The sequence below is a fragment of the Sapajus apella genome, unplaced genomic scaffold (genome assembly GCF_009761245.1).
Source record: "Sapajus apella isolate SASKATOON/1434 unplaced genomic scaffold, GSC_monkey_1.0 scaffold43, whole genome shotgun sequence".
NCBI classification, from domain to species: Eukaryota; Metazoa; Chordata; class Mammalia; order Primates; family Cebidae; genus Sapajus; species Sapajus apella.
In genome coordinates, this window is record NW_022436983.1 from 19,109,529 (window position 1) to 19,129,084 (window position 19,556).

The 19,556-nt window shown below is 44.0% G+C and overlaps 1 pseudogene; it reads left to right on the forward strand.

Moving 5' to 3' along the window:
- Positions 1-6,624: 6,624 nt before the first annotated feature.
- On the forward strand, positions 6,625-7,290 carry LOC116566631 (annotated as a pseudogene).
- Positions 7,291-19,556: the final 12,266 nt, after the last annotated feature.

The window sequence follows — 19,556 nt, forward strand, 5'->3', positions numbered from 1 at the left end:
CCCAGCACTTTTAGATGCTGAGGCGGGTGGATCACTTGAGGCCAGGAGTTCAAGATCACCCTGGCCAATATGGTGAAACTCCGTCTCTATTAAAAATACAAAAATTAGCTGGGCATGGTGGCATACACCTGTAATCCCGGCTACTCAGAAGACTGAGGCAGAAGAATTGCTTGAACCCTGCAGGTGGAGTCTGCAGTGAGCCAAAATTGTACTACTGCACTCCAGCCTACGTGACAGAGTGGAACTCTGTCTCAAAAATAAATAAATAAATAAGAACAGGCAGCCAGGTGTGGTGGTTTGCAGCTGTAATCCCAGCTACTTGGGAGGGTGAGGCAGGAGGATCACTTGATCCCAAGATTTAGAGGACAAGTAGATGAACCCACTATTGTAATTGGAGATAACACCTCTCTATCAGCCATGGACAGATCCAGCAGGCAGAAAATCGATAAGCACATAGCTGAACTCAACAGCACTTCAATCAACTGGATATGATTGACTTCTGTAGACTTCTTCATCCAACAACAGGGTGTTACACACTCTTCTTAGCTCACATGGAACATTCACCAAGATTAACCACATTCTGGGTTATGAAACACAGCTCTACACATTTAAAAGAATAGAAATCACACAATGTGTGCAAATTCAGACCACAATGGAATTACACTAGAAACATGAGGAGAATAGTACCTGGAAAATCTCCCAAATACTTGGAGATTAAATAACACACTTTTAAATAACACACAAGTCAAAAAAGAAACTTCAAAAGAATTTAAAAAATATTTTGAATGAAATAAAAATGAAATATAATTTATCAAAATTTGAGGGATGCAGTGAAAGCAGTATTTAGAGGAAAATTTGTGGTATTGTTAGAATAAAAATTAATATTTTTATTCTTTAAAATCAATAGTCTAATCTTCTACTTTAGTAAACTAGAAAAAGAAGAGCAAATTAAATACAAAGTAAGCCAAAGAAAAATAATAAAAATTAGAGCAGAAATTAGTGAAATTGACAACAGAAAATCAATGAAACCAAAAGCTAGTACTGAAAAGATGAATAAAATCAGCAAACCTCTAACATGGCTAAGAAAAAAAGAAGGCCGGGCGTGGTGACTCACACCTGTAATCCCAGCAGTTTGGGAGGCTGAAACGGATGGATCACTTGAGCCCAGGAGTTTGAGACCAACCTGGGTAACATGGTGAAACACCATCTTTACCAAAATAAAAAATAAATTTAGCTGGACGTGGTGGCATGCACCTGTAGTCCCAGCTACTAGGGAGGCTGAGGTGGGAGAATCACTTGAATGCAGGAGGCAGAGGTTTCAGTTACTGGAGATCACACCACTGCACTACAGCCTGGGCAACAGAGTGAGACCCTGAAAAATGGAAAGAAGGAAAGAAGGAAGGAGGGAGGGAGGGAAGGAGGAAGGAAGGAAGGAAGGGAGGGAAGAGAAAAGAAGACACAAATTTCTAATATCAGAAATAAAAGAGGGAACATCACAACAGACTCCATGGACATCAAAAGGAGAATAAAAGAACATTATGAACAACTCTATCCTCACAAATTTGATAACCTAGATAAAAGGGGACGCCAATTCCTTGAAAGATATTATCTTCCATAATCCATACAAGAAGAAACACAATCTGAATAGGCCTATATTTATTAAAGACATTGAATCAATAGATAGTAACCTTCAAAACAGAATTCGCCATCTCAGATAGTTTCACCAGTGAATTCTACCAAATGTTTAAGGAATAAATTACACTAATTCTCTACAAACTCCTCCAAAAAATTGAAGCAGAGGAAATACTTCTTAACTTATTCTATAAGACCAGCATTACCTTAATACCACTCCCTCATGAAACTAGATGCAAAAATCCTCCACAAAATATTAACAAATTGAATCCAACAAATGTATAAAAAAGAATTATATGCCATGACTAATTGGGATTTAGCCCAGGTATGAAGGCTGGTTCATCATTAGAATTGAGCTAGGGAAGAGATATCACAGTATCATATCAATAGATACAGAAAAATCATTTGACAAAATCCTATACCTATTCATGATTTTTAAAAAAGCTCTCAGAAAACTAGGAATAGAGGGCAACCTCCTTAACTCGATAAAGAACATCTACCACAAAAACCTACAGCCAACACCATACCGAGTAGTGAGAAACTTTCAGCTTTCCCACTAAGTTCAGGAAAAAGATAAGGATGTCCCCTCTCACCACTGCTTTTTAGCATCATACTAGAAGTCCTAGGTAGTATAATAAAACAAGAAAATGAAATAAAAACATACAGATTTGGAAGAAAGAAATAAAACTCTTTGTTTACAGATGGCATGACTGCCTATGTAGAAAATCCAAAAGAATCAACAGCAACAAGAAAAACTCCTAGAACTAATCAGCAATTATAGCAATGTTGCAGGATTCAAGATTAATATACAAAAGTCTATCACTCTCCTATTTATCAGCAATAAGCAAGTAGAACTTGAAATTAAAGATGCATTACTATTTATATTAAGTTGTACAAATTAAGTGTACAACTTACATTAATTTAATGTAAATTGTTTATCCAAAAAAGCCACTTAGGTATAAATCTAACAAAATACATATAAGACCTATATGAAGAAAACTACAAACCTCTGATGAAAAATGTCAAGAAGTCAGCCAGGCATGGTGGTTCACATCTGTAATCCTAGCACTTTGGGAGGCCAAGGCTTGAGGATCATGAGGTCAGGAGTTCAAGACCAGCCTAACCAACATGGTGAAATCCCCGTCTCTTCTAAAAATACAAATATTAGCCAGGTGTGGTGGTGCACGCCTGTAATCCCAGCTACTCGGGAGGCTGAGGCAGGAGAATTTTGCAGACGCAAAAGACCCAGAATAGCCAACTCAAAACCAAACAAAGAAGAATGAAATCAGAGTAGTGACACTACCCAACCTCAAGACTTACTATCAGCCTACAGTAATCAAGACAATGCGGTATTTGTAAAAGAACAGACAAATAGATCTATGGAACAAAAGAGAGCCTAGAAGTAGACCTATATAATACCATCAACTGAACTTTGACTAAGATAACAAAAGCAATAAGGTGGAGCAAAACTCCACCTCAAAAAGACAACAACAACAACAAAAAGGAGAGAAAATCTGGGTGATCTTGTAAGGCAATGGCTTTTTAGTATAACATCAAAGGCATAATCTGTGAAAGAAAGAATTCATAAGCTGGACTTCATTAAAATTAAAGTCTTGCTCTGCAAAAGCCAATGACAAGAGAATAAAAAGATAAGCCATATACTGGGACAAAATGTTTGCAACCAACATATCTGATAAAGGAGTATTATCTAACACGCACAAAGAGGTTTTGGGGTACATGTGAAGAACATGCAAGATTGTTGCATAGGTACACACATGGCAGTGTGATTTGCTGCCTTCCTCCCCATCACCTATATCTGGCATTTCTCCCCATGCTATCTCTCCCCAATTCCCCACCTCCGCTGTCCCTCCCCTGTTTCCCCCCAACAGACTCCAGTGTGTGATGCTCCCCTCCCTGTGTCCATGTGTTCTCATTGTTCATTTTTTTTTTTTTGAGATGGAGTTTCACTGTTGTTGCCCAGGATGGAGTGCAGTGGCACAATCTCGGCTCACCACAACCTCAGCCTCCTGGGTTCAAGCGATTCTCCTGCCTCAGCCTCCTGAGTAGCTGGGATTACAGGCATGAGTCACCATGCCCAGCTAATTTTTGTATTTGTAGTAGAGACGGAGTTTCTCCATGTTGGCCATGCTGGTCTTGAACACCTGACCTCAGGTGATCTGCCTGCCTTGGCCTCCCGAAGTGCTGGGATAACAGGCATGAGTCATTGCATCTGGCCACAAAGAACTCTTAAAACTCAAAAATAAGAAAGCAAACAATGCAATTAAAAAATGAACCAAATACCTTAACAGACATCACCAAAGAAGATATACAGAGGGAAAGTAAGCATATGAAAGGACGCCCAACATAGTCATCAGGGAATTGCAAATAAAACAATGAAATACCACTACATTCCTATTAGAATGGCCAAATCCAGACACTGACAACACCAAATGCTGGCAAGGCTGTGGAACAGCAGGAGCTCTCATTCACGGCTGGTGAGAGTGCAAAATGGTACAGTCACTTGGAAGACAGTTCGGCAGTTTCTTACAAAACTAAACATACTCTTACCATACTGGCCAGCAGTCACACTCCTTGGCATTTGTTCAATAGATGAAAACTTATCTTCACACAAAAGGCTGCACATGAATGTTTATAGCAGCCTTATTCATAAAAGCCAAAACTTGGAAGTAACCAAGATGTCCTTCACAGGTGAATGGGTAAATAAACCGTGGTACATCCGGACAATGGAACATTACTCAGTGCTAAAACGAAATGAGCTATCAAGCCATGGAAAGACATGGAGGAACTTTACGTGCATATTATTAAGTGAAAGAAGACTATCTGAAAAGGCTACAAATTGTATAATTTCAACTGTATGGCATTCTGATAAAGGTAAAACTACGGAGACAGTAAAAAGATTAGTGGTTGCTTGTGGTTAGGAAAGAAGGAGGGATGAATAGGCAGAGCACAAAGGACTTTTAGGGCAGTGAAACTATTCTATATGATAGAACAATGGCAGATTTATATCATGATACATTTATCCAAACTCATAGAAATTACAAAGCTAGACCAGGAGCAGTAGCACTCTTCTGTAATCCCAGCACTTTGGGAGACTGAAGCAGGCGGATCACTTGAGGCCAGGAGTTTGAGACCAGTCTGGCCGACATAGGGAAATCCCGACGCCACTAAAAATACAAAAAATTAGCTGGGCGTGGTCGCCCATGCCTGTAATTCCAGCTACTCCAGAGGCCGAGGCATGAGAATCACTTGAACCCAGGAAGTGGAGGCTGCAGTGAGCCAAGATCGCACCACTGCGTTCCAGCCTTGGTGACAGAGGGAGATCCAGTCTCAAAAAAAAAAAAGAAATTACAAAGCCAAGAGTGAACGTGTAAACCATGGATATTGGGTGAGGACAACGTGTCGATGCTGTTTCATTGATTATAATAAATGTACCACCCTAGTGCAGGATGCCGGTGAGGCTGTGCGTTTGTGGAAACAGCAGGTATATAGGAACTCTCTATTATTTCCACTCAATTTTGCTGTGAACCTGAAGATGCACTAAAAATAAAGTTTATTAATTTTTTAAAAAGCATTAGTCAAGCAAAAAAGCAGGAAAATACAACCAATGGTGAGGAGAAGAATGAAGAGAAACAGATTCCAGAAATAACACAGATGCTACAATAATATACAAGGATTATTAAAACAGGTATTATAAATATACTTGATGTATAGATTTGAAGGTAGAAGAAAGCGTGGGCATGGTAAAGAGAGATATGGAAAGTGTGTGTGTGTGTGTGTGTGTGTGTGTGTGTGTGTGTGCATGCTCGCATGTATACAAAAATGTTGTGTGTATACACACACATCTGCAAAATGAACTTTGAGAGATAAAAAGTATAATTACTGACATTAAAAATACACAGATTAGGCCAGGCGTGGTGGCTCATGCCCGTAATCCTAGCACTTTGGGAGGCCAATTCGAGCAGATCGCTTGAGGCCAGAAGTTCAAGACCAGCCTGGCCAACATGGTGAAACACTGTTTCTACTGAAAATAAAAAAATTAACCAGGCATGGTAGCACACACCTGTAATCCCAGCTACTCAGGAGGCTGAGGCAAGAGAATCACTTGAACCTGGGATGTGAAGGTTGCAGTGAGCAGAGATCATGCCACTCCACTGGGCAACAGAGCAAGACTCTGTTTCAAAAAAAAAAAAAAAAAAAAGAGGGCCAGGCATGGTGGATCATGCCTGTAATCCCAGCACTTTGGGAGGCTGAATCACAAGGTTAGTTCGAGACCAGGCTGACCAACACGGTGAAACCCTGTCTCTACTAAAAACACAAAAATTAGCCCAGCATGGTGGCATGTGCCTGTAATCCCAGCTACTCGGGAGGCTGAGGCAGGAGAATTGCTTGAACCTGGGAGTTGGAGGTTGCAGTGAGCCAAGATTGCGTCACTGCACTCCAGCCTGGCGCCTGATGACAGAGTGAGACTCTGTCTCAAAAAAACCCCAAAAAACAAAAAACTCTGGACACTGTTTGGCAGTACTCTTTGAGGATTATCATAATTCAATGCCAGGAGCGTAACACGTCTTTGAGAATGATAGGAGTTTCACATTCAAAACCTTCCCAGGGTATGCCCTCTGTGTTTCTTCCTTTGGCTGGTTCTAATTTGTATCTTTTTGCTTTAAAAAAAAATTATAATCATAAGTATAGTACTTTTCTAAGTTCTGTGAGTCATTCTAGCAAATTATTGAACCTGAAGGTGGTCATAGGAATCCCTGAATTATATACCCCCCTTATCTGAAGCAAGGTGGTCCCAGGGACCCCTAAACTTGCAATTGGAGTCTGAAGTGAGGGCAGTCTTACGGGGACTCTTCCCTCAGACTGCAGTTTGTCAGTTTGCTGAAACTCCCTTATAACTATTCAACAATAAAAAGGAGCCAACTATCAATAAATGTATCCATATGGATGAATATTTAGTGATAAGATGGGCACAGAGACGCTTCTGGAAGGAACGCTGCGATGCTATGCAGGGAGAGCCCCACGTCCAGTTCAAACCTGTATTGGTTGGTGATGGTGGTACTGGAAAAACGACCTTCATGAAACGTCATTTGACTGGTGAATCTGAGAAGAAGTATGTAGCCACCCTGGGTGTTGAGGTTCATCCCCTAGTGTTCCACACCAACAGGGGACCTATTAAGTTTAATGTATGGGACACGGCCAGCCAGGAGAAATTTGGTGGACTGAGAGATGGCTAATATATCCAAGCCCCGTGCACCATCAGAATGTTTGATGTAACATAGAGAGTTACTTACAAGAATGTGCCTAACTGGCATAGAGATCTGGTGCGAGTGCGTGAAAACATCCCCGTTGTGTTGTGTGGCAACAAAGTGGAGGAAAGTGAAGGCAAAATCCATTGTCTTCCACTGAAGGAAGAATCTTCAGTACTATGACATTTCTGCCAAAAGTAACCACAACTTTGAAAAGCCCTTCCTCTGGCTTGCTAGGAAGCTCATTGGAGACCCTAACTTGGAATCTGTTGCCATGCCTGCTCCTGCCCCACCAGAGGTTGTCAAGGACCTAGCTTTGGCAGCACAGCATGAGTACGACTCAGAGGTTGCTCAGACAACTGTTGTCCCGGATGAGGATGATGACCGGTGAGAATGAATCTGGAGTCCAGCATCATAGGTCTAGTTTTTCGGTTTTTTTTTTTTTTTTTTTGAGTAGAGGAAAGAAGTCTAGTTTTACAGGCAGCTGCCCTGTGATGTCAGCAGTGCAGCACATGTGCACCTCAGTATTACCTAGCTAAGTGGGACAAATGCTTCATCTGCGGGATGCTGAAGGAGATGAGTTGGCTTCGGAGTGAATGCAGCAGTTTAAAATATGCCTTCATTGTTTGGACCTCCACAGTTAGCTGTTTTGGAACGCAGCCGATTCCTTGAATTTCAAATATGAGACTGCTACAGTCACATCACAATATTCAGTGGTGAAATCTTGTTTGTTACTGTCATTCCCATTTCTTTTCGTTTAGAATCAGAATAAAGTTGTATTTTAAATATCCAAAAAAATTAATGATATTATAAAATATGCTAGGACTTAGCCCCCAAAAAGGTATATATTATCTGGTTATATTAATATAAAATTCTAGAACTAATATGACAGAAAGCAGATCAGTGGTTGCCTGGACCTGAAGTGGCATGGGATGGATTACAAAAAGGCATGGGGAACATTTTTGGAAATGTGGGCATGTTAATCAGTTTCACATACATATCAGAATTCACCCACTGTATATCTAAATATGTGTATTTTATTTTATATCAATTATATCTTAATACTCCTTATATTTTTAAAAAAAAATTAGTGCCCAGGTTCCATCTCCTATTAATTAAATGATAATTTCAGTAGGCAGGCCATTGCATGGTTTTCATTTTTGTTTTTTCAGATGGGGTCTCACTCTGTTGCCCAGGCTGTAGTGCAATGGTGTGATCTCAGCTCACTGCAACCTCTGTCTCCCCGGTTCAAGTGATTCTCCGGCCTCAGCCTCCCAAGTAGCTGGGACTAAAGGCAAATGCCACCATATTTGGCTAATTTTTTATTTTTAGTAAAGACAGGGTTTCACCATGTTGCCTAAACTGATCTCAAACTCTTGACCTCAGGTGATCCACCTGCCTTAGCCTCCCAAAATGCTGGGATTACAGGCATGAGTCACCACTCCCAGCCAACATTGTTTTTTTTGTTTTTTGTTTTTGTTTTTGTTTTTGTTTTGAGATGGAGTCTCACTCTGTTGCCCAGGCTGGAGATTTTGGCTCACTGCAACCTCTGCCTCCCAGGTTTAAGCAATTCTCTGCCTCAGGCTCCCGAGTAGCTAGGATTACAGGCGTCCGCCACCACACCTGGCTAATTTTTTATATTTTTAGTAGAGATGGGGTTCCACCATGTTGGCTAGGCTGGTCTCAAATTCCTGACCTTGTACTCCTCCCGCCCCGGCCTCCCAAAGTGCTGGGATTCCAGGCATGAGCCACCACTCCCGGATGCTGGTATTTTTTAAATATTAGTGATTCTAACATGAAAACAGGGTAAAATACTGCAATTAAAACAGCATTAGTCAGACTGTGGGATTAGGTAGAAAAGTTCAAAGGGCAATATCTTTGGAATTTGCTTACCTCCTACCAAGCAGCAGCAAAAGGCCCATTTCAGCCCCCAAACCCAAACTCAGAGCCCTGTCTTTATCCTCAGATACTTCAGATGCCTTCTATCTCATGCTAGTACTTCGCTGTGTTTCTGAGAAACAGAAAGAAGAGGCTGATATGGTTTGGCTGTGTCCCCACCCAATCTCATCTTGAGTTCCCACGTGTTGTGGGAGAGACCAGGAAGGAGGTAATTGAATCATGGGGGCAGGTCTTTCTCCTGCTGTTCTCCTGATAGCAAATAAGTCTCATGAGATCTGACAGTTCTAAAAAGGAGAGTTTCCTTGCACAAGCTCTCTTCTCCTGCCTGCCGCCACGTGAGATGTGCCTTTCACCTCCCACCATGATGTGAGGCCTCCCCAGCCACTCGAAACTGTAAGTCCAATAAATCTCTTTCTTTTGTAAGAGTCTGGTATGTTTTGCCGAGTCTCTGGTATGTCTTTATCAGCAGCCTGAAAACAGACTAATGTAGAGGCAATGCATCCAATCACTCTCAAGTATTTTACTCTAGGGCAGGGCTTTGTTTTGTTTTCTTGTTGTTTTTTAGAGACAGGATCTTTTTCTGTCACCCAGGCTGGAGTTCACTGCTGCGATCATAGCTCACTGCATCCTCGATCCCCTGGGTTTAAGTGATCCTCCTGCTTCAGCCTCCTTAATAGCTAGAACTACAGGTGCCTGCCACCATGCCTAGATACATTTTTAAAATTTTTCCTGTAGAGATAGGGTCTTGCTACGTTATCCAGGCTGGTCTGGAACTCCTGGCCTCAAATGATCCTCCCACTTTGGCCTCTCAAAGTACTGGTATTACAAGCATAAGGCAGGACTTTTTTTTTTTTTTTTTTTGAGACAGTCTCCCTGTCTCAGGCTGGAGTACAGTGGCATGATCGTGGCTCACTACAACCTCCGCCTCCTGGGTTCAAGCACTTCACACCTGCCTCAGCCTCCCAAGTAGCTGGGACTACAGGTATGCACCACCACACCAGGCTAATTTTTTTTTTTTTTTTTGAGATGGAGTCTCGCTCTGTCGCAAGGGTGGAGTGTAGTGGTACAATCTCAGCTCACTGCAACCTCCGCCTCCCGGATTCAAGAGATTTTTCTGCCTCAGCCTCCTGAGTAGCAGGGACTACAGGCACATGCCACCATATCCAGCTAAGTTTTGTATTTTTAGTAGAGATGAGGTTTCACCATGCTGGCCAAGATGGTCTCCATCTTTTGACCTCGTGATCCACCTGCCTCAGCCTTCCAAAGTGCTGGGATTACAGGTGTGAGCCACCACACCTGGCCAATTTTTGTATTTTTTGGTAGAGATGGGGTTTCATCATATTGGCCGGGCTGATCTCAAATTCCTGACCTCAGATGATCTGCCTGCCTCGGCCTTCCAAAGTGCTGTGATTACAGGCATGAGCCACCACACCCAGCCTACTGGATTCCTAAAGAAGTCTAAAAGACTAAGAACCACCATTTCAGGAGCCAGAGGAACCATTGCATGAGCACTCTGGGCACAGGGTGAATGGGGTGAGTACTGAGAGGAAAAGAATGGACAATAAAGGGATCAGAGAGCAAAGTCACGGATTGGCCCAACGCAGGCTGGAATGGATGGTTGTCCCTTGGGGGAGGCAACCATCCTGGTCCAGGCCTACCTGTCAGAACACAAAGCCCTGTGTCTTCCAGAGCTCTCATCCTTCTCCAGCTGGCTCGAGAACTCACTAGTCTGCTCCAGAATCTTGACTTGGGCCCTGCTTCTCTCAGTTTTGTGGGCAGGATTTCAACGAGATCGCGCCAGTGCACTTTAGCCTGGACAACAAGAGCGAAACTGTCTCAAAACAAAAAAGAAACATCACATTCCTTTATCCTTCTGAAACAGCCATTCCTTAGGGGCCTCTTAATCCTCTCTAGAATCATCCATAAGACTTGGAGAAGGGCCTCTGGTCTTCCATCTGTCCACTGAGGTACTTATTGACCAAGTCCGCATGAGCCTGCATTTCCTGTGCATGGAGCCCTCTTCATGCCCTGCACTCACTAGGACTTTCATTCTATTCCATCTCATCAGAAGTCTTGCTGTCAGGGTCACTGCTTGATCTTAGCTCTTACAGAATCAGCCGCATGTCTATTTCTTCTAGTTTCAGGAAATAGCACCTTTGTCAAGGTAGGAGGGGTGGATCACTCCCCTGTCTTTCAGCACTGAGCTATTTCATTGCCCTTGAGACTTGAAAAGTGAAACATTTGTCTCTCCACCAGGACAAGTGAAGCCTCCAATACATAAAGTCCCAGTGGGATCTTGAAATGGCAAAAGGAAAATTGCCTCTCAAAAAAATAAGCCCTACTATGTGCCAGGCAGGCACTTGGTTAGCTTTTTGGTTTTTGTTTGTTTGTTTCGAGACAGGGTCTCTCTGTGTTGCCAAGGATGGACTCCTCCCACCTCAGTGTCCTGAGTAACTGGGACTACTACTGTACCTGGCTACTCTACTAGATACAGGTTATGCTCTGTCACCTACGCTGGAGTGCAGTGGCGCAATCACGGCTCACTGCAGCCTTGACCTCCCAGGCTCAAGCGATCTTCCCACCTCAGCCTCCCAAGTAGCTGGGACTACTGGTTTGCACCACCATACCCAGCTAATTTTTTTATTTGTAGAGACAATGTCTTGCTATGTTGCCCAGACTGGTCTCAAACTCTTGGACTCAAGCGATCCTCCCACTTCAGCCTCCCAAATTGCTAGGATTACAGGCATGAGCCACCGTGTCCAGCCTTTAGATACCTTTAAAAATGATTTTGTGGCTGGTCATGGTGGCTTACACCTGTAATCCCAGCACTTTGGGAGGTCGAGGCGGGCAGATTACCTTAGGTTGGGAGTTCAAGACCAGTCTGATCAACATGGAGAAACCCCATGTCTACTAAAAAAAAATGCAAAATTAGCTGAGTGTGGTAGCACATGCCTGTAATCCCCGCTACTCTGGAGGCTGAGCAGAAGAATCACTTGAACCTGGGAGGTGGAGATTGCGGTGAGCTGAGATAGTGCCATTGCACTCCAGCCTGGGCAACATGAGTGAAACTCTGTCTCAAAAAAAAAAAAAATTGTATTTGTAGAAATTCTCTCCCAGTTTACACATGAGATATAAGAAACTAATAATGACACACAGCATAGGAGAGAACGGTAACAACAGAGAGAATTGTACCAAGCAATTGCTCTGTGCCAGGGACTACTTTGAGTGCCTTACATCCATCAGCTCACATAATCCCTCACAACCCTGCAAGGTAGGTGCCATTCTTCACCATTTTAAAGGTAAAGAAATAGAGGCACAGAGAGGTTAGATAACTTGCCAAGGTCCACAGAAAGTTTTAGAGCCAGGATCTGAACCCAGGGAGCCTTGGCTTTGGAGCTCATGATCTTTATCATCACAGACACAAACACAGAATTATGTCTCAAAAAAACATAAATAAATAAAGAAATAAACCAACCAACCAACGATACACTCAGAAGGGAGAGGCAATAAAATCTTCCTATGTCAACTCCGGCCCTGAAAAGAGAAGAAAATAAAATCACTTTTAAGAATTCATAACTTTTGGCCGGGTGAGGTGGCTCATCCCTATAAGCTCAGCACTTTGGGAGGCCAAGGAGGGTGGATCACCTGAGGTCAGGAGTTTGAGACCAGCCTGGCCAGCATGGTGAAACCCATCTCTACCACAATACAAAAATTAGAAGTGATGGTGCACATCTGTAGTCCCAGCTACTCGGGAGGCTGAGACAGGGGAATCACTTCAACCTGGGAGGTGGAGGTTGCAATGAACGGAGCTCTCACCACTGCACTCCAGCCTGGGGGACAGAGCAAGACTCTGTCTCAAAAAAAAAAAAAAAAAAAAAAATCATAACTTCCTGAAAAACAAAGAGTTCAAAACTTTCTTTCTTTCTTTCTTTTTGAGATGGAGTCTCACTCTTTTGCCAGGCTAAAGTGCAGTGGCACTATCTCAGCTCACTGCAACCTCTGCCTCCCCAGTTCAAGCAATTCTCCTGCCTGAGCCTCTCGAGTAGCTGGGACTACAGGCACCCACCACCGTGCCCAGCTATTTTTTTTGTATTTTTAGTAGAGACAGGGTTTCACCATGTTGGCCAGGGTGGTCTCGATTTCTTGACCTTGTGATCCGCCCGCCTCGGTCTCCCAAAGTGCTGGGATTACAGGCGTGAGCCACTGCACCTGGCCAAGAGGTCACAACTTTCAAGCCAGCTCTCTCATGAAATCCCACGTCAAATCACATTGCTATGTAATCCTAAAATCCTCAGACAATTTAAAATTTAAAGTGATGTGAGTTGGTAGTACCAACACATTATTGATAGAAATCAATGCAAATTGAAGAAACTCAACTTCAACACAAGTCTGAAATAATCCCCACAGATTTCCAGACAGCATGAGCAGCTAGTGACAAAAAATAGTTGAACACACAAGGTAATAAGGCATCATGCAGGAAAGAACAAGCAGGATTGGGAGGCAGTGGAAACAGACCTTTAAAGGTATTGGAATTACCAGACAGAATAAAAGATAATCTTGCTTAATATGTTTAAGGAAATAGGCTGGGCACGTGGCTCACACCCGTAATCCTGGCACTTGGGAGGCTGAGGCGGGAAGATCATTGGAGCTCAGGAGTTTGAGATCAGCCTGGGCAACATGGCAAAACCCTGTCTCTACAACCAAAACAAAAATTAGCCAGGCGTCATGGCACACACCTGTAGTCTCAGCAACTTGGGGGGCTGAGGCAGGAGGATACTTTGGGCCCAGGAGGTTGAGGCTGCAGTGAGCGGAGATCACACCACTGCACTGCAGCCTACGTGACAAAGTGATACTCTGTCTCATGAAAAAGAGAGAGAGAAACAAGAAAAGAAAGAAAGAAGCTTGATACCAAGTAAATTTCCAAAAAAAACCCAAATACAATTTCTGAAAATAAAAAAATTATGCTAATGAAATGGAAAACTCAGTAAACAGACTCATCATTAGGTTAGAATTTTTGAGATAGCCATTAAAAAAACCGACTGAGAAAAATAAATTAATTTTTTTTTAAAAAAGAAAAAGTCAAAAAAACAAAAACAAAAACAGACCAAGAAAAGGCTGGGCGCGGTGGCTCACGCCTGTAATTCTGGCACTTTGGGAGACCGAGGCAGGTGGATCACAAGGTCAGGAGTTCAAGACCAGCTTGACCAAGATGGTGAAACCCTGTCTCTACTAAAAAAATACAAAAATTAGCCAAGTGGGGTGGCAAGTGCCTGTAATACCAGCTACTCAGAAGGCTGAGGCAGGGAATTGCTTGAACACAGGAGGCAGAGGTTGCAATAAGCTGAGACAGCGCCACTGCACTCCAGCCTGGGCGACAGAGGGAGACTCCATCTCAAAAAAAAAAAGTGTTTTTTTAAAGAGAGGGAAAGTACAGCAAATATAATGCACATTACAAGATGAGTGAAATAAAAATATAGCAATGTCTACAAGTAGGCTAAATTTTCCAAAGATAAAGGAAGTCAGACTAAATAAAAGAATAAAATCCGCTATCAATATGTTCTGTTTACAAAAGACAAATCTAAAACATCAGAACATAGATTGGCAAAGTTTAGAAAAATACTCGGCCAAAAAAAAAAAAAACAGAGGATGAAATAGCTATATTGAAGCTAAAATCATCACTAGAGACAGTTTCTACCTAATGATAAAAATTCTATTCATCAGAGACAGAGATAATATTTCTAAACTGGCACACATCTAATAACACTGCCTGTCAACACTTCACTGTCTTAATTTCTGTAGAATTAAATAAGTGAACCCTTAACATCTTCCTTGGCACATAGCAAGTGCTTAATAAATGTCAGTGGGTGATAACAGCAGCAGGAACATACTCCGTGACTTTGGTGAAGCCACTTGACTTCTATGAGCCTTAGTTATCTCTTCTGAAAGTTATTTTTTCAAGTTACTTTGCAAATCAGATGAAAATAATATATGTGAAGATATTTCTTTTTATTTATTTATTTATTTATTTATTTATTTATTTTAGACGAGGTTTCACCATGTTGGCCAGGATGGTCTCAATCTCTTGACCGCATGATCCACTTGCCGTGGCCTCCCAAAGTGCTGGGATTACAGGTGTGAGCCACCACAACCACACCTGGCCGTGAAAATATTTCATACACTATAGAGAACCGTATAAACCCAGAGATCGCTGCTCTTACCAGTTAACTGGTATTACAAAGCACCAGTGGCAAGGTAAGCAACCATCTGAGCGGTCCTCAGGCGGAACAGCAGCCCCGAGGGTGTCTGGGAAGTGCAGAGCCAGGCTAGGCAGCACAGCCTGTGCTACTGGAGCTCAGGAAGAGCCTGTGGGCCAAGTGGTACCAGGACAGCTTCTTGGAGGGTGAAGCCCGCCCTCTGGTGGATGACCCTTGCTCAAACTCAATCAGACGAGCTTTCCCGATGTCCTGAGGGAAACCATCTGAGTATTATATCTCCCCAATCCCATGGTCTTGCTTCCTGTAGATCTTCTAGGTTAGGGCAGTATAACTTTGGAAACAAAATTATTGTTACCTGTGTCTCCTGGTGCCAAGCTCACCTAAACTCAGAGTTCTTCTGTTAGGGGCCATCTTTAAATGGGAAGCAATTTACCATAGGTCCCCACAGGGCGCCATGAACCAAGGCTTGGACTCGGCTCCCATCTCCCAGTGACCTATCCTTTTTTAGATCACTAGGGATGGAAAGCGTGGTCTTTCTAGCTCAACCGACCTGGGTCAAAGGTCTGGAGCGACAATCATCTGAGTGTCCTGCGTTAAACTGGAATGGCCTGACCTTTACACCCCATCTCCTTCAGTAGCCAGATACAGGCTGCCCCAGGAAGGGTGGGACCTTGGGTGAGAGGGCTCTCAGCCACTGAGGCAGAGCCTGAGGGAGGTGACAGCGGCAGGTCATCTGCTTACTCCCTACTAATGGGCAGCAATGGACACCATCGAAAACTGTTGTCTACAAGAACCCACCCACACAAATTGAAGGTGCACCCCTTAGGAATTCCTCTGGAACTTAGCAGAGGAATGCCAGTGGACAAACTACAGCCCCCACCACGGAGTCGGTCCCAGGGCTGCGAGTGATGGTCCTCATCTCCCTCCTCCTCTATTCATTCTAGACTCCCTTCACCCTCAGCTGTCACTTTTGCTGGCCTCAGTGGCTCACACGATGGTGGGATCCAGACCTTCATCCCCAAGGTGCCTGAGCCCCTGGTCATCACGCCCTTCTCAGGCCAGAGTTGCATGACCTGTCCATTTGCAGTTACAGTGAAACAAAGGAATACCAAGAAGCACCCAAGCAGATCACCTGGGATCCACAGGATTCCTCCTTGCCCCATTGTGCAACAGCTTTATTCCTATTTATACTCAGGGTCAAACACCTGTACCAAGACAAGGGTGCCAAGACCCCTCTTCTTTTTTGTTTTTTAGACAGAGCCTCCCTCTGTTGCCCAAGCTGGAGTGTAAAGGTGCGATCTTGGCTGACTGCAACCTCCTCCCAGATTCTCATGTCTCAGCCTCCCATGTAGCTGAGATCACAGGTGCACACCACTATACCTGGCTAATTTTTGCATTTTTAGTAGAGATGGGGTTTCACCATGTTTGGCCAGTCTAGTCTCAAACTCCTGAACTCAAGTGATCTGCCTGCCTCAGCCTCCCAAAATGCTGGGATTATAAGTATGAGCCACTGTGTCCAGTGACCCTTCTTGATGGCTAATCCGGGACACAAGCAGCTCAGAACACCCAGGAGGTAGACATTGCTTATAATTTAATGCAGATCTGTTTCTTTTTCTTTTTCTTTTCTTTTCTTTCTTTCTTTTTTTTTTTTTTTTTTTGAGATGGGTCTCGCTATCTTGGCCAGGTTGGTCTTCAACTCCTGGCCTTAAGTGATCCGCACACTTTGGCCTGCCAAAGTGCTAGGGTTACAGGTATGAGCCACCATGCCCAGCCCTTTAATACAGATCTTTTTGGCAAAAGTGTGCACCCTTGTAGGACCAGCACCTCGAACCCTGCAAAGCTCAGAGTTGCAAGGCTGGCAAATACAAGTCTCCCTCTGGGTCACTGGTGTGATTGTAAGTTTGATCACTCTTCCTTCCACCCCTTGGTTCCTGTATTCCTTTTTCTTCTTTATCGGGACTCAGTGCCATGTAAAGGTCTTTGTTCAGGCTGGGCACGGTGGCTCATGCCTGTAATATCAGCACTTTGTGGGACTGAGGTGAAAGGATCACTTGAGCCCAGGAGCTTGAGACCAGACTGGACAATGCAGCAAGACCCTATCTCTGGTTTAAGAAAATAAAAAAGAAAACAAAAAGATAAAGGTCTTTTTTCAGCCAATGCTTTGGAGTGAGGATTGCCTGACGGTGTCCCATGTTGTGTCAAAGGGCTAGACCTTGGTACTCTGATCTCCCTCAATCACCAGAGGCGGGCTGCCATGGGAAGAGCGTGACCTTGGGGAAGGTGGCTCTCAGAGCTGAGGCAGACCCTGAGGGAAGTGACAGCCATAGGCAGTCAGCTGCTTGCACTCCCTGCTGATGGGCACCTCAGAGGTGCATCATGAGTAAAGGACCCAGTTTATCCCTGCCCCCAACTCCACTTTTTTCCTTAAGCTTGTTCTCGTCATGGTCCCAGGATGACCAGAACTGTCTTAGGAGTCACACCTAGATAGAGCATCCAGAGCAAGGCAGGGGCCATTTCTTCCTGCATCTTCTTAAGAGCAAAGAAACCTTTCATAGGTTCCTGCATCAGACTTTCCTTCATGTGTCACTGGCCAGCAAAAGAAACTATATGGTTTTGGAAGGACATCTGGGGCCCTTCTGATCCCCAATACCCACCCTCTCGAGAGACCCTCCTGGCCCCATCCCAGTCTCTTCAGAAACTGTATAAAACTCATTCATGAAACAGATTTATTGAGCACCCACTATACACCAGGCACTGTTCCAGGGTCTTGTTTATCAATGAATAAAACAAAGATCTTGCCCTCATTGAACTTAGAGGAGACATTTATGAGTGTAAATAAGTAAATTATTATTATGGCAGAGTCTCATTCTGTTGCCCAGGCTGGAGTGCAGTAGTGCAATCTCAGCTCACAGCAGCCTCCACCTCCCAAGTTTAAGTAAATCTCCTGCCTCAGCCTCCTAAGTAGCTGAGACTACAGGTGCACGCCACCATGCCCAGCTATTTTTTGTATTTATAGTAGAGACGGGATTTTACTGTGTTGGCCAGGGTAGTCTCAAACAGCTGACCTTAGGTGATCTGCCTGCCTCGGCCTCCCAAAGTGCTGGAATTACAGGTGTGAGCCACTGCGCCTGGCTAAGTAAATTATTTAATATGCTAGAATATGATAAGTTACCAAAGAAAGAGAGAGAAACAAAGAAAAAATGGAGCAGGATAAAAGGACTGGGAATGCCACTGCAACACACTGGGGGAATTGAAAGTAGTCAGCAAAAATCTTGTTCAGGAGAGACTTGAGAAAAGTCTTGAGGGGAAGGAGTCAGCAAAGCGCGTAACTGAAGGAAAAGCATTCCTGGCTGAGGCCAAAGGCCCCCAGGCAGAGCATGGTTGGTGTGTTTGAGAAACAGACTAGGAGGACACGTGCGTCTGGACAGGGAGGACAGCAGGCCAGGAGGGCAGGGAGCCCACAGGGCCCGGCCACAGGAAGCCTGCAGGCTGCTAAGGATTTGACCTTACCCCGAGTGAAATGGGGGAATCTTTTCAGAGTTCTGAGCAGAGAAATGACATGACTGATATATTTTTAAAGAATTGATCTAGACTGGTATTGAGAATAGGCTCTATGGGGGATGAGGTTAGAAGGAGGGAGACGTATTAGAGACTATCACAGCCGGGTGCGGTGGCTCACGCCTGTAATCCCAGCACTTTGGGAGGCTGAAGCAGGCAGATCACTTGAGGTCAGGAGTTCGAGACCAGCCTGGCCAACATGGTGAAACTCCGCATCAACTAAAAATACAAAAATTAGCTGGGCATGGTGGCAGGCGCCTGTAGTCCCAGCTACTTGGGAGGCTGCATGAGAATCACTTTAACCGGGAGGCGGAGGTTGCAGTGAGCCGAAATTGTGCCACTGCACTCCAGCCCAAGTGACAGAGCAAGACTCCACCTCAACAAATAAAAATAAAAAAATAGAGACTACTACAGTCCCAGGCAAGAGGGGACAGTGGCAGGGACCAGGGCGGAAGGAGTGGAGCTGGAAAGAGTGCTCCAAATGTGGATGGATTTCAAAGGTAAAGCCAGCAGATGCTGGTGTATCAGATGTGGAATGAAACAGAGACAGGTCAAAGGTTAGCCAAAAGATTAGCCCTGGCCTGAGCTATTGGGCAGGTGCTGAGTCAGGGAAGGCTCGAATGAGATGACGAAGGCAACGACAGAACAAGTTAGTGAAAGAGCGAGGTATTTCCGTAGTTCTGGACATGGGAATCTTGGGTTCCCAGATATTAGCATTACTTTAAGGCAAACATCTAGTACTTCCTAAATGGTCTGGGTTTTCCTTCCTTCTACCCGGGAGAAGTTTTACAGTATGTACATGCGGCAGTGCTGCGAGGTCCTTCTTTAAGGGACCTGGCCTCCTGTTCAATCAGAGCTTCAGGTCTGCGGACTGGCTGAGATCTGGAAATCAGCTGAAAGCCTGAGGTGCACCCTCATGACAACAATTCAAGTTAGGCCTCTGGCCATGACATGGAGGCGTTTCTGTTTTATAACTCAGTAATAT